This window comes from Equus asinus, chromosome 10 (assembly GCF_041296235.1).
Source record: "Equus asinus isolate D_3611 breed Donkey chromosome 10, EquAss-T2T_v2, whole genome shotgun sequence".
NCBI classification, from domain to species: Eukaryota; Metazoa; Chordata; class Mammalia; order Perissodactyla; family Equidae; genus Equus; species Equus asinus.
The window spans coordinates 25,242,472-25,257,751 of record NC_091799.1 but is presented as its reverse complement, the minus strand read 5'-3'; the positions used below and the strand labels follow the sequence as shown (position 1 = coordinate 25,257,751).

At 47.8% G+C, this 15,280-nt stretch overlaps 1 long non-coding RNA gene across 6 annotated transcripts in view; it reads right to left on the bottom strand.

Annotated features, from left to right (window-relative positions):
- Window positions 1-10,735, bottom strand: part of LOC139046348 (uncharacterized) — a 43,831-nt gene extending 33,096 nt beyond the window's left edge. For 3 of the 6 annotated variants that reach the window (XR_011506262.1, XR_011506266.1, XR_011506267.1), the window contains exons 1-3: window positions 10,327-10,735; window positions 9,971-10,079; window positions 7,567-7,801 (exon numbers count right to left, since the gene is read on the bottom strand). This is a non-coding gene — a long non-coding RNA (uncharacterized lncRNA). The remainder of the gene's footprint in view (window positions 1-7,566; window positions 7,802-9,970; window positions 10,080-10,326) is intronic. The other 3 variants (XR_011506264.1, XR_011506263.1, XR_011506265.1) reach the window with 3 other exon arrangements.
- Between the last annotated feature and the right edge of the window lie 4,545 nt (window positions 10,736-15,280).

Sequence of the window (15,280 nt, the reverse complement as noted above, 5' to 3'; positions counted from 1 at the left end):
TCACCAAAGCTGTAGGTGAGGACAGAAAAGAGGTACAAGGATGGAGCATGGGGCTCCCCAACATTGAGGGGTCAGAGATTGAGAAGGAACCAGCTAGGAGACTGAGAAGGAGCAGATGGGGGAGAAGGGAGTGGAGATCAGGAGGGTGAGGCGTTTTGGAGACCAAGAGAGGAAAGTGCTTTAAGAAGGAGGAAGTGGGGGCAAGCCCAGTGGCCTAGTGTTTGGGTTTCCATGTTCCACTTCAGCAGCCCGGAGTTTGCAGGTTTGGATCCTGGGTGCAAACCTACACACTGCTCATCGGGCCATGCTGTGGCAGCATCCCACATACTAAATAGAGGAAGATCGGCACAGATGTTAGCTCAGGGTCAATCTTCCTCACCAAAAAAAAAAAAAAAAAAAGGAAGAGGAAGGAAGAAATGTTCAGCTATGTCAAACGCTAACCAGACAAAATAGAGGCAGCCTGAGACTAGACCGCTGGCTTTCACCAAGCAGAGGTCATGAGTCACGAGTGGTAAATCCAAACGGTAAGTCCAGTTTTGATGGAGCGGCGGGAGCAGACACCTAACCAGCTTATTGCGAGAGGGAAACGGAGGAGAGGAATTGGGCCAACGGCAAAGAGCGATCTTGCCAGAATGTTTGCTATAAAGGAGAACAGAGAAACGAAGAGGCAGCTAAAGCAGCAAGTGGAATTGGGTTGGTTGTTCGTTGATTGTTTTAACACGGGAGAAATCTTGGCACGTTTGCACACTGAGGCCAATGATCCAGGAGAGAAGAACACGCTATGATGTAGGTGAGAGAGCGGACCACTACTGAAGCCACGTCCTCGGAGCGCAGAGGAGGAGAGAAGGTCTCAGGAGTGGGGACCACGCATCTGTCCTAACAGGGACGAAGGCAAGAAGGCAAGAGCATGCCAGGACAGGGCGGTTGGGGTGGAAGAAACCTGGGAAGTTCTCCTCTGTTGGTGTGAAAAAAAAAAAATCATCTAGATGAGAGGGAGAGGGAACGGCCGGGGGAAATGGATCACGGTTGCCAGGCAGCGTAAGGACCCATGGGAGATTCGTGCTCAGGGATCTGCAGGGAAGCAGTTGGCATGGCTGCGTGCTTTTCTCCAGACACATCCGCTGCTTTGGGACCAGCGCCCAACAGGCAGAGAGTTGGTTATGACCAGGTCTATGGTTCTGCCAAATTAGCATGTGAAGGACAGGAGTCAAGGGTATGAACTCTGGAGACACGATACCTGATTACAAATCCTTGACCTGCCATTTACTAGCTGTGTGGCCTTGAGCAAGTGACCTGACCTCTCTGTGTTTCAGTTCCTTCACCCAGTTCTTAAGTAAAGCTAATATACATACAGGGTTTCGAATAGTGCCTGGTACATGAAAAGCTCTCAGGAAATATCAGCTTTTATTAGGATCAATACTCTTTGAGGGAGCCAGCAAATGGTTTCTCAGCCAGTTCAAATCCTCATTGTTTGTCAGCAAACACTCGTGAAATCTATCTTGTAACATTTGGAGAAATTAAACAATATCCTGTTTAAAATCTTATCTGGCCCGTTTCCGTTGGATACACTTTCAGAATTCCCAGTCTAATTTCTCTCTCTTTTTTTTTTTGGTATGTTGAGGCCAAACATTAAGTTTCAATTTCCCTGCTGACATTTTATCTGCTGTCAGCACTGTGACAACTAACAGTCAGTCAAGAAGCACTTAAAATGCACAATAACCCAGTATTGTCACAACACAATATGACGCACACTGCGCAACCGACCCTCACCCCGTGAAGGCGACCTGACCCTCGCCTAGGAGATTAGTTGACCTTAAAAATACATTTTTTTCTCAAGTCTTGATTGCTGCCATAGTCTATACGCTCACATGCTTTCCTGTGAGCAGACATGCGCAGGAGCACATTTTTAAGAGACTTTTGCAGCTTCGATTTCACTAGCGAATGACCCATTTACAACAGGTCCAAGGACATTGACAGAGCAAAGGGACCCAGTGCGGGTTGGCAGCCAATGGGGGAACATGTGAAAGTCCTTTTGCAAGCGTGTCTATGTTCTCAATAGAAAAAGAAAGGTCAACAGCTGAGAATGAGGACAGGAGAAAGAAGGAGACAGATGCCCTCACGGAAGCTGGACGCTTTAACCGCCGGGGCGTCTACGTGTGTTAAAGTGCAGAAGCTGATACATTTGAATGTGCTCTGTTTTGCACAGAGGTTAGGAGCACCATCTCTGGAGCCAGCTGTGTGTCTTCGGCACTTCATTTAACCTCTCTCAGCCTCAATTTTTCCACCTGAAAAATGGGGATAATTACGGGACCTATTTCATGAGGTTGATATGAGAATTAACTGGATAAAAATAGAAGCAGTCTATAGAACAGAGTATGATGTAAAAAAATTAGCTATCATTTTTGCTGTTTTTTAGAATTTAGATTGTATTTCTACTCTGAGCTGGGTTTCTGGAGTCTCCGACACATCCTTGAGATCCTGGGGTTCCTCTGACCCCCTATGGACTAACGTTCCTCTGTCTTCCATGATCAGACCTAGATGGAACTGCCATTGCTGCTCTGAAGAAGAAATGAGCCCGGGGGTGGGGTAAAGCCGGGGAAAATCTTGCCTGGGGGCTCATTCGGAAACACTCGGAAAGGTTCCAACGGACCAGCGAAGGAGAAAAGAAGGGAGAACATATTTGCGGGGATTTATTCAGGCAACAGCTCCTGGACCAGCCTCAGCACACGGGAGTTTATCAGGAATGCAGACTCCCGGGCCCCAGCCTGGACCTGCCGAACCAGCACCTGTACTTTAACTAGATCTTCAGGTGATCCCTGCACACGCTAAAATTTGAGATGTACCAGCTCTACTTGGTCCATCACATCATCATCTCATTTATTCTTCACAACAGCTCTGCCCATTTTACAGATAAGGAACCTGGGAGGTTCAGAAAGGTTAACCCTCCACTCGGGGACAGGGCATGGCGAAGTATGGGTCTGAACCCAGATGGTTCCATTCCAGCGAGAACAGGAAGCAGCATGAGCTCAGTTGGGGAAGAGAAGGGAAACAGGGGAAACACTGGCCAGGAATCCCACAGAATCTTCCTATAACACAGTACAGGAGCCCGGAAGCACTACCTAATTCACTCACTTATTCACTCACCAAACGTTCTCCAAGGGCACCTACCCTGTGCTGGGAACTGAGGTGCAGAGAGGAATGACTATGGCTGCACCAAAGAAACATAGACCCGACTGGGGAGATGGAAGTGTCGGCCAACCACTCCTGTGTCCCACATGCTCCCGCTCCCACTTCAATATCGTGGGGGTCCCTCCCTTCTTTTCCTGTCTTACCCAGCTTCTTGACCCTCTTCCTGTCTTGTTCTCCTTCTCTTACAAGGATCCAACTGGACATCTCCAAGAGAGAATCAGTAGCAACAACTGTCACCCCAGTGGTGGCTGTACTGGGGAGTAAAGCCTAGCCAAGAATGGTGACCCTAAGCTCTCTCTAGGAGCTGGGTCTCAGGCGTTCCTGTTGGTTTCTGAAAGCTGAGCCTCTGACCCTTGTCCCCAGAAGGATCATTGCCAGACTGAGTCCCTCCCAGCTGATTTCCACATCCTTCCTTCGGCAGGGGCCTCCTTGCTCCCAGGAGGTGAGTGCAGTCTGCAGCAGCTCGTTTGCAAATGAACGTGTTGGACTGAGTCGGACTCAGCCAACATCCAGCAAGGCTGGATTCTGAGTTTCAAAAGCAACAATTATCAGCTGGAGGGACACGGGGTGGGGGGACTCAGAGGTTGAAATGAAAGAGGTCAAGCTGATGGCATACCGGAAGAATATTTTTGCAGCATAGCCCCGGGAGACAGCAAGAAGAGTGAACCCAAAGACAGTAGGGCCGTGTTCGGCCACAGAGTTAAATGGAAAAAGCAGAATGAGCCCCATTAAAGACACAGTGAGAATCTGTACACCCCTGTGTACACAGAAACGTCTGGAAGGAAATCATTGTTAATCTGTGCTGATGGTGAGGCGCTCGGAACTAATTTAGAAAGAAATGAGCCGCCAGCAGGCAGGGCAAAGGCTGCCTCTCCCTCCGATTCCCCACCAGCAACTTGACGTTAGCACTGACTCGCCTGGGCAGGCATCTGCGCATGGACTTTCTCTTTGCTTCGAGCCCATTGCTGAAGAAATTCCCTGTTTCTTTCCATGTCTTTCTTCTCTGTGATTTTTATGACCTCTAACAGGATCGTAAACTTTATCCCTACCCAACTCAAACCCCTAACTTCATAGTTAGATCATTTGCAACTGCAAAAACAAGTCGGACCCAGAAGGCAGCAGTGGTCTGCGTCAGAAAACAGCTTGGCCATGCTATTTTGGCCAACTGAAAGGAAATACGACCCTCAGGGCATGTACCTAAACTAAAAAGCCTTCCACTCTGCTCTAAATTTTTGGAGAGGAGTTTTGTGATCCGTATAAAACTAGGATGTGCATCTCCCCATATTTCCTGTTTAAGACTAGATTGAGACATCGCATTACTTTCTCTCCCAGAATCCCCTAACTTCACCAACACTGAAGAAAAAAATGTCCCGCTCTGAAGAGAAGTCTTTTCCTGGGTTACCTTGGCCCCACAAGAGGCCATCTGGGGAGGGAAAGTGTCCCAGTGCCAAGACAATGACAGTAAGAACGACAATGATTCATGGAGGGCTCTCAACGTGCCCAGCACTGTGCAAAGCGCTTAGCACATCTCAGAAAGTTATCTCAGTAAGCCCTCACATCCAAACGATTATCATCCCCAGTTTGCTGATGAGTAAACTGAGGCTCAGGAAAGATGAGCAACTTGCCCACACAGCTAGTCAGTGAAAGAAGCAGAACTCAGTTCAGATCTGCGGACCCCCGTGCCTAGGCCCTTTGCTCTGTGCCACCCCTTCCCAGACACTGAGACGTGAACCATGGTCCCTCTGGGTCACGGGGTAGGGCGTGATTTTCGTTTTCTTCTCTTGGTTTATGCGTACTTTCCAGATATTCTACAATAAACATGTTACTTTTCAAATAAGGTTTAAAAAATTAAGATAGAATATTTTTAAAAGAAAAAGAAAAGACTTGTTGAACCCAGGCTCCCCGCAGAGAGGAGGGCTGTGGGTCAAGAACCTTCTGTTCTGCTTCAGTCTGAAGTTACCCTGTGCTGAGCTCAGAGCCTGAGTTCGGGGGAGGCCACAGGGAGAGGCCCCCATGGCCTGCGGAGGCTTCCCCGTCAGCCTGAGGGGCTGAGTCCATGAATAAAATAATCCCCCAGCCAAGGCACATCAGTTATTTTATGTCTCAAATGCACTCCAGGAAGCAGGAGTTTGCAGGTTCAAGCATCTCTCCTAAGCCATCTGGGTGTGTCTTTGAGAGGATGGCTTCTCTTAGAAGCTCTGCAGGGACTTTCTTCTTCTCTCAGGAAGCCCCAGCCTGGAAGGTGACTTTGCTGTGTCCCCCTCTCTCCCGCTGCTGTTTCTTACGAGCTTGAGGGATCCACATGGGGAGGTGGAGGGTGACAAGAGGTACCCCGCGCTGTGTGGTCGACGTTGCAGGAGACAGGGGCAGAGCAAGTCAGAATGGGCTCTCAGTGACTGACTCATAAGGTCCCCATGATGGTTCATCATGTCACCAGGTTGGGGAAATGGGTGGCCTTCAGGCCTGCAACCTCACTGACTACAGAATGCCTACAACTCTCCAGCTGTGGCCGAGACATCAGAGATCCAGAAAGAATGAAGGCAGTGACCAGTAAGAAAGCTTGTTCCCAGTCCCTCAGGCACGAGAGTAAGTGTCCCCGACTCCTCACGCGCCCGCCTATGCTCTAGGCAGGAAGCTCAAAGGGGAACCCTGGCAACTGAGTGTTCACATTTGCTACAGGCCAAGTTCCAGGCAGAGAGGTGCATTCTGGGCAGCATCCAGGAGATAACAGCCCTAGCAGGGGTCTTTGTGGCCCTTTAGTGGATGGGTTTTGGGGTTAAGAATTGCCCTTGGTGCTCTCACAGATCACCCCACTACAGATGGGGTTTTACACTAAGCGGTAAAACGGTGCCATCCGAGCAGCAACATATGGGTCTTTGTGTGGTCTCGTCCCCCTGCAGATTGTGGCCCGTCCAGCCAGCCTGCTATTTGCATACATCAGTTTAATATTCGGCAGAGGCAGATGGGACCTCTCTTGATTGGCTTTGCCTGATAAAAACCCATAAAAAAATAAAAAGGAATGTAGAAGAAGAGAGCCGCACTTCTTCACTCAAAGAATTTCAAAAGAACTTGGATATCGTCTACTCCCATGGTCTATACCCATTGCACACCTCACTGACCTGGCATGGAACTCCTTCCCTCTGAGCCAAAAGCCAGCTTCACAGTCTTCACCAGCATCACATGTCAGGCTGCAGCCATCATCCAGTTGGAGTTGGCACGCAAGATAAAACTTATCTGACATCCCTGGTAAGATCCAAACCTATCCTTTTACAGATGGGAAAACTAGGCTGAGACAAGGGGAGTGACTTCGGCCAGAATCGTTCAGGGAGTCTTGACAAAAGCAGTTAGAATCTAGGACTCTCTGACTCCAGGGCTCTTTCTACTGCACCAGAATCAATGTTCTCGAATCTTAGAATCAGAGTGAACAGAAGGTAAGAGGAAGATGCAGTAACAGGTCACACTATGGAAAGAACATTGGCTTGGCTTCAGTTGACCCTGGATTCAAATCTTACCTTGGGCAAGTGACTTCACTGTCCCTGGTCCTCAGTTTTCCACTTGCAGAATGGGGATAACAACGCCCACCTCACGGAACCTTTGTGATTCTCAATTGAGGTAGTGCCTAGCACAGTACCCAACACAAACGAGGTTATTGTGTTAACAGTATATGTTGCATTTCCCCCTGCCAATATCAGGCTCCTAATGTCTGCCACTTCCCTCCATGCCTCCTTCCCAGCCAAGCCACCTCCTGTTCTCTTGATTGCCATGAGTGACGGATGAGCCTTTGGTTTCCATGGTTGCCCAGATGTGTTTATTGGACAGATGACTGTCATTGCCTGCAGGTCTCTGATTGGAGTTGGGAAGGGCTGGGGCCACTGAAGCTTCATTTCCAAGGTACCTGGGCTCTGTCCATCCAAAGGGCACCTCAAGGATGCTCTCAGACTCCCTTTGTCAATTCCTAGGTAAAGGTGGTAACATTTTCAGGAAGCTCCACATGGAGTCAATGTCAAGTGCCAACTGAGCAAATGATTATTCAGACTCCAAAAGGCTTCTCTGGCTCTTTCCCAGCTCGTGAGTTCCCCGAGGGCAAGGCCTAGGTCCTGTTCAGCTCTGCATCACCTATGTCCCTGTCTCCTGGCAGGTAGTAGGTACTCATGGTGAACTGTATTATTGACCCCAATTTTCCAGCCCTCCCTGTACCCGTACTCTTTATCTTGTAACTTGGCAATGCTCTCTCACTATAAACAAGGATAATTTCCCACCCCAGGCCTGGCCATGTGATTTTCTTTGACCATGGGGATGTATATTATTTATCTATTGCTGGATAACAAATTACCCCCAAACTTAGAAGCTTAAAACAACACATAATTATTATCTCACAGTGTCTGTGGGTTGGAAATCTCAGCATGGCTTAGCTGGGTCCTCTGCTTCAGGATCTCTCACGGATCCACCATAAAGGTATCAGCCAGTCATATCAAGGCTCAGCTTCCAAGCTCACGTGGTTTGTTGGCAGGATTCAGTTCCACACAGACTGTTGCCTGGAGGTTGTCCTCAGTTCTTTGCCAGGTGGCCCACTTCAAAGGGTACAAACCAAAGAGGCAATAGAGAGAATCTGCTAGAAAGACAGAAGCCACAATCTCTTGTATCCTAACCATGAAAGTCCATTACCTCTGCTGTGTTCTATTGGTTAGAAGCAAGTCACAAGTCCTGTCCACACTCAGGGAGGGGATTACACAAGGGCATGAATGCCAGGAGATGGGGATCATTGGGGACCATCTTAAAAGTCTGATTACCACTGGGTAATTGGAGATGTTGCAAGCTGAGTCAAGAAGCACACGTGCAATTGAGCCTGCTTCCTGCCTCTACCATGGGAAGGATGTCCCCGTGGGTCACCCACTAGGCCCAGAAAAAGGACGAGACACACATGGCACAGAACTAAGATCTCCCAGCCAACCCCAACCAACAGCAGAGTCTCCAGTTAAAGTGTAGACATATGCGTGAGCCCAGCTGAGACCAGCAGAATAGCCCAGTGGAGCCCAACCCAGATCAGTTGAACCCAGCAAAATCCACTGAGGTTTTGTGGCTGGTTGTGAGGCTGCAAACGCTGGTTGATACGATGAACAAAAATTATTAGTAAACTGCATAATAATTTATTTTCCATCTCAGTTTCCTCATCTGTAGAAAGGGCATAATAATATTTATACTTCACAGGGTCATGATGAAAAGTAAATAAGTTAGTATTTCCAAAATATTTAGAACAGTGCCTGATGCATAGTAAGCAAACATAAGTGCTTGTTAAATTAAAATAAATCAATCGATAACAGCTAACCAGCTTGAGCATTTACCAAATGTTAAACTCCTCATATGCCTTGTCTGATTTACTTGTTACAACAACCTTATGAGGTTGGTACAACTATTATCTTATTTTACAAAGGGGGCTTAGAAAGTATAGGAAATTCGCACAGATCACGCAGCTAGTACATGAGGAAGCCAGGATTCAAATTAATGATCAGCTGAACAAAATCCAAGATCAGAAAGCTAAGAGAACCGAGTCGGCAGTGAAGAGGCTGGGAGAGTACGAGGAGGCACAAGCAGGTGAACCAGGTTGATTCAGGACTAAGCGTGCAGAAGAGGGCAGGCGACAGGGCATTCCTTTTGTTTGAGCTCCTATGTGCCTCGTGGGGGCCAAAGGGATGAGCCAAGGATGACAGACCAGAGACGTTTAATTAAGAAAAGAGAAGTCTTAAAGGGCAACATGAGAGACCTTTTCCAAGAAGAAAAGACAATTGGAAATGGGAATTGGATGGTTCAATGTGACTCCAGGGGACAGATCTAGGTCAACTGGGTGGAAGTTCAGAAAGGGGTCAGTGTAAGGGAGAATTAGAGAAGAATTCCAGCTACTAAGTCATAAATAGAATGCTTGAGGAAGAATGAGCCCCACCAGAAGTGTGCAAACAGATTCTGGAGGCCCACGTGCCAAGAAGGTTGTGGGGAGATTCCTGCCCTGGGCAAGGAGTGGAATGATTTACCACGCAAGACCTCTTCCAGCTCATAGAGTCTGGGCTTCCAAGAAAACAACTGCGTCTACGGGTGCGTAGCCAAGACCTGGCCACTGGGGACCTGTCACCTGGTTCGTTTCTGATTTCACGGCACGAAACAAAGCCGGTTACAGCAAAGCTCTATTTTTTCTTTCAAAAAAATAGGAGTGAATAATTGGTTGTAATTCCAAGCGATTGAACGTGCTCGATGAAATTAATCACATTTACGGTCCCCAACAGACAGCTTGGATGTTACTCATCCTCTCCTGGACTGATCTTGAACAGAGACACATCCTGACCAAAGCTTAGACCTGACCCAACTCTACCGCCTGATTGACCTCCTTCCCTTTCCTTCCGTTCTCCGTCTGGCTTCTCCAGGGCTCATTCCTCTTACACTGGGAAGCTGGGTTTTCTTGTGGCAGTTCCTTCCTCTCCTGGTTTTCTGCTGGTGTCCCCGTTTTCTCCTCCTTGGGGCTCCTCAACGACCACCATCTCTGCTCTCCCCCTGCATGTTGGTGAGTCCCAAGACCCTGCCCAGCCTTCCTTTCTTCCCAATCCTCACACCTCCAGGATCTCAGCCACCCTCTTGGGGTTTTGGCCTCCCCTAAGCCGGCAAGTCCTTCATCTCATGGTCTCGCTCACATCTCTCCCCTGAGCTGAGACCTGCACATCCAACAGCTACTAGACATCTTTACTGAATGTCCCCCAGGCATCTCTGACTCAACCTTTGCAAATTTATTCTTTACCTTTTGCCCAAATCAATTTTTCTTCTTTGTAATGGCACCATCTAGCCAGTCACCAAGCTGTGTGTTCTTGAGTAACTTTCTTTCCCTCTCTGGGCCTCAGTTTTTCCATCTGTAAAATAAGGAGATTAAATTGGATTATTTCCAAAGTCCTTTTCTTTCAGTTCTGATCCTTTGTCACTCTGAGGTTTTAGGACTTTAAGTGGTGCTATATTCTATTGGTTTAGAAGATAATATAATGGTGAATAATAATAATAGCAATAATAATAACTGAACTTTATCGAGCAATTACATGTGCTAGAAATTTCTGTAATTACTACCTATGGGTCATCTCCATAAGGCGGCTCCATCATGATTACCTCTTTTTTGAAGATGAAGAAGCAGAGGCTCAGAGAGGTTGAGAGACTTGCCGAAGACACACAGCTGGGAAGTGGCTGCGCTGAGACGCAAATCTCCACGAGCCGGCTCATGTTCTTGGGCTCTAGATCTGGGTCAGAGCCTTGAGTGTGAGTCTTGGCTTCAAATTTTGTTAACTCTGCGTCCTTGGGCAAATCTTTTGCCGTTTTATGGCTCAGTTTCTCCGTCTTCAAGTAGGAGTAGTAATCGTAGCTAACATTAACTCACGTGCAGACCTGCGGGATTAAATGAGATAATACTCTGAATACAACCCGAGGACTTTCCTTGTTCCCCATGATGCTCAGCCCTCCCACCCAGGAAGGAGTGTGGCCGGACCCCCAGGCATTCCCAGCTGCAGGGAAGGGCTATCCGGTGGGAATGCAGAGGAAAGGCTTGAAAGCTCAGACTCTCAGGGAGCTGGGACATAAATATTGATTTGGGGAAAACCCAGTTCAGTCAGAGAAAGGTTTCCTGTCTCCAAAGCAGAAGAAAAGACTTCTGAGAAACGCCGAGCTAGGAGATTTGGGGGCTTTCCTGAGAAAGAAGTCCCTTCCTCCCCAACAGTGGAGGTCTCCATGTGTGGTGGGGGGAGTAGAGGGAGTGACAAAAGTTGTAGCTAGGTTCAGAGATCTGAGAACACAGGGAACTTGTGTCCCCTACACCAGCTCAGAGAAGCCCGCTCTAGAGGTAGCTGTCTCAGGGTGGGCAGAAGGGCTGAGACCGCCTCCCAGCATTCCTTGCTCCCAGGCTGGCTCAGGAACCACAGAAAGATCCTGCAGCCAGAGCCACAAGGATGGAGCTGACAAGAGCATCAGAGGAGGCCTTGCCACCAGGATGAAGGCAGACCCAGCAGCGACCCTACAGGGACCATGGGGTGAGAACAAGGATGTCCCAGCAGCAGAAGCATGGGTAGATGGTGACACGCCTGGTACCAGATGCCCTCACCTCTCCCAGTGCCGCCATGCCTCCATACCCTGTAAGGGCCCTGGAACTTAAGACATCAACCCACCCAGGCAGGGTGGGATCGAATGGCTTGAGATCAGGTTTCCGCCACTCGGCAAACTGGAGGCGCAAAATAATAACACAGTTCAGGTGGGAAGAAAGAAAGGAAGTTATAGTTCAGTTCTTGTCCCGCTGGGTTTGTGGACTGAAAGCACAGCCATCGGATGTGTAGACACTCAGCCTCGGGCCTGGCACAGAGTGAACACTTGATAAATGATGCTGACACCTTCACCACCTCCTGGGAGAAGCTCCCATCCACACGGGTTCGCTCCTGTCCCAGTGCTTCGTGTCCGGTTCGTGTCTGCTCCCTGGGACACAAACGAAATGGGGAGATGAAGTATATTTGCCTGCTGGTCTCTGCACCCAGTGATCTTTTATCCAACTCCAGATGAGCAAACCTCCTTTCTCTCCCACTGCCTGCAGAAGATACTGACGCTCCTGTGAAAGTTAAATGGCTTGCTGAAGATTACTCTTTGACCCTGGAATTCTACTTGGAGTGTGTCTATTTGCTCATTAGTTAACTAATTAATCAGTTTGTTTATTTAGTAACAGCTAAACTCTATGAGACACAGCTCTGAGAAGGAAAATCCTTTCTATTCATTCTTTTCAAACTTTAAGGTACCCACACATCACATGGTGATCTCGCTAAAATGAAGATTCTGATTCAGAGGTCTGGAAAGGGGCCTGAGTTCTACATTCCTAACAAGCTCCTACATGATACTAATCCTGCTGATCCACAGTCCACACTTAGAGGATCTAAAGTCAAACATGCTGGGTTCAAACTCCAATTCTGGCTCTTGATAGCTGTGTGAACTTAAGTAAGTAAATTAACCTCTCTGGGCCTCAATGTGGTCTTTTATTAAATGAGATTGCATAGCTTCTTACTGAAAGTTTGTGTGTGTTATTAAAAGTTATCCAACAGAGCATTCATGGGCATTCATCAAGGGGCCATGTGAGTTGATGTGATGGCCCCATTTCTGCACAGTGTAAGAACACATCTTGGTACCCAACCCTGTGAATCCCTCTTGTCCTGATATTCTAGTATTCTGTGAAAACAAAGCAGCTCTGAGTGAAGAAGGTTAGTGCTGCCCGCAGGGAGGGGCAGCATTTGTCCCTACTGTCAGTCTGTGGCCATCGTTCCAGACTGGATCAGAGCATCTTCCTTTCAGAGCTGGTCCTGCCCAGTGCCTGGACCACAGCCCTTCTCTTCCTTCCTCTTCAGGGGCATCAATCCAAAGCCAGCTCAAGATACATCTCAAGGGGCTGGCCCCATGGCCAAGTGGTTAGGTTCACACGCTCCGCTGCAGGCGGCCCAGTGTTTCGTTGGTTCCAATCCTGGGCGCGGACATGGCACTGCTCATCAGACCACGCTGAGGCAGCGTCCCACGTGCCACAACTAGAAGGACCCACAACGAAGAATATACAACTATGTCCCAGGGGGCTTTGGGGAGGAAAAGGAAAAAAATAAATCTTTAAAAAAAAACAAATGTGTCTCTGTTATTCGTTTGCTGCAATCAGCATGGATATTAGGGCAATCCCCTGGCAACCTGAGTCTCCCTCTGAGGTCCCCAGAGTCCATGGCAATTTTGCAAGACCCGAGCCTGGAAATAAAATTTTAGTTAACTAAACTGGAAATTAGATTAGATTTTATTACTAGAAGGAAAAAGGAAAGATGACAACCACCAAAGGCTCAGAGGAGAAAGGCATACACATGTCAACAGACAAATCTGATATGAAGAAGCCGTGTTGCAGCCTGACTCATCAGACCCTGAGGAGCCAAGGAGCATCTGTCCAGCTTGGGGCCAAGAGGAGGCGGACTCGGCTCCAATGACAGCCTGCTGGAGTGGAGGCGGCCCTCCCCTCTGAGAGGCAGGGCAAGACTCTGAAAACGCACTGGCCCTTGACGCAGACCACCAGGACTCCAACCCAGGATCACCCACTCCCCGGCTGCGTGAACTTCGACACGTGACGTCCATCCTCCACACGCTTCCCCCCGATGTGGGATGCTGCTGATGCAGAACACAGGTCAGAAGGGGGTGGCACGAAAGAGCAAGTGAGGTCCTATTCATCGCCCATGGAGAGGCGTGAACTGGATGATCAGAATAAGAAATACAAAACTCACAGTAAGAAATACATTTCACATGATGGCCTTATGCATGCATATGTATACATAAATAGCTGTAACAAAAACATAAAGTGTAAGCAAAATAATAATCCTTCCTACATGTGTTAATAATTGCAAACGCATATAGTGCTTCCTATGTCCTAGACCCCAAGCATTTCATGAATCGTGAGTCATCCCTGTGAAGTAGCTGCTATTATTATACCTATTTCATAGACGAGGGAAGCGAGGCTGAGATTCCCTGGAGTAATTTGCCCACGGTCCCCTCACCAGAATGGCAGAGCCAGGGTTCCAACCCAGCCAGTCCCATCCACCATGCTACCACATCTGGTACTTCCTGTTCGATTCTTTTCTGGTCAGAGATCCACAATGTTGATTTCACGGCCACGAAAAGGGTCTCAATCTGCAATTTGCAAAGTACAATTCTAATACGTCCGTGTGGATAAGCTTTGTCTTTCCCTCAATACTGAGTGTGACCTTGACTGCGGTAGTTTTTTTCATTTCTGCTTCTACCATCACCACCACCCTGGTTCCTCGGCACCCTGCTGGACCCACAGTAGTGGGTAGATATAAAGGTCAGTAAATACCCTTATCACTGACTGAGAAGCAGGTGAATTTCATAAAGCTCTTTTTAGAAATAATGATAAAGCATTTGTTAAGCACGCATTTGTATACCAGGTTACAACTGGGCATTTCCATTTATCAAATCACAGCATTCTCATGGGGACCAATGAGGGAGGTAGTACAATCCGCCTATCACCCCTAAACAATTAAGGCTCAGAGAGGTACAGTGACTGCTCCAGGCTCACCATGCCAGCAAGTGACTGCTCCAGGATTCAAGCCCAGGACTGACTGTCAACTCTGTTGTGGGTTGAATGGCGGCCACTCAAAAGACATGTCCGCCTGGAACCTGGGAATGTGACCTTATTTGGACAAAGGGTCTTTTCAGATGTAATTAAGTTAGGATGAGATCTTCCTGGATTATGCATGTGGACCCTGAGTGCAATGACACCTGTCCTTATAAGAGACAAAAGAGGAAGAGACACAGAGAGAAGAGAAAAAGGCCACATGACGACAGAAAGAGAGGTTGGAATGATGCTGCCGCAAGCCAAGGAATGTCTAGAGGCTGCAGAAGCTGGAAGAGATGAGGAAGAATTCTCCACTAGAGTCTTCAAAGGAAGAGTGGCTCTGCCAACACCTTATTTTCAGATGTCTGACCCCCAGAACTGGGAGAGAATAAATTCAGTTGTTTTTAAGCCATAATTTGTAGTAACTTGTTATAGCAGCCTTAGAAAACTAATATAACCTCCAACATCCTTGAACTCTCAAATTTCCTCAGCTTAATAGATGCATCTCATCCTTGCTACGGGATGGTCTTCTCATCCAGGGAGCCAGTAGGCAAGGATTCCATCTCTGACACTAGGAGGACCTGGCCTTGAGTCTTGGCTCTATCACTTCTTGACAGGGTGACTCTGGACAAGTCACTAAAATTTTCTGAGCCACAATGGCTTCAAGCGTAAAACAGAAACTATAATAACAACCACTTCCTAGGTTTTCCCAGGACACAGGACTTTGAGTGCTAAGACGGGAAAGTCCCAGGCAAACCAGGACAAGTTTGTCACCATAGATGATGGTTGATAGGACCATTCATTCAATTGTTCATTCATTCAACAAGTGGTTAATGAGTGTCTGTTGTGCACGAAGCACTGTTCTTGGTGCCAGAAATACAGGAAAAAGAGAAGATAAAACATTATTTGCTTTCACGGAGTTTAGATTCTAGGAAGGGAAAAGGA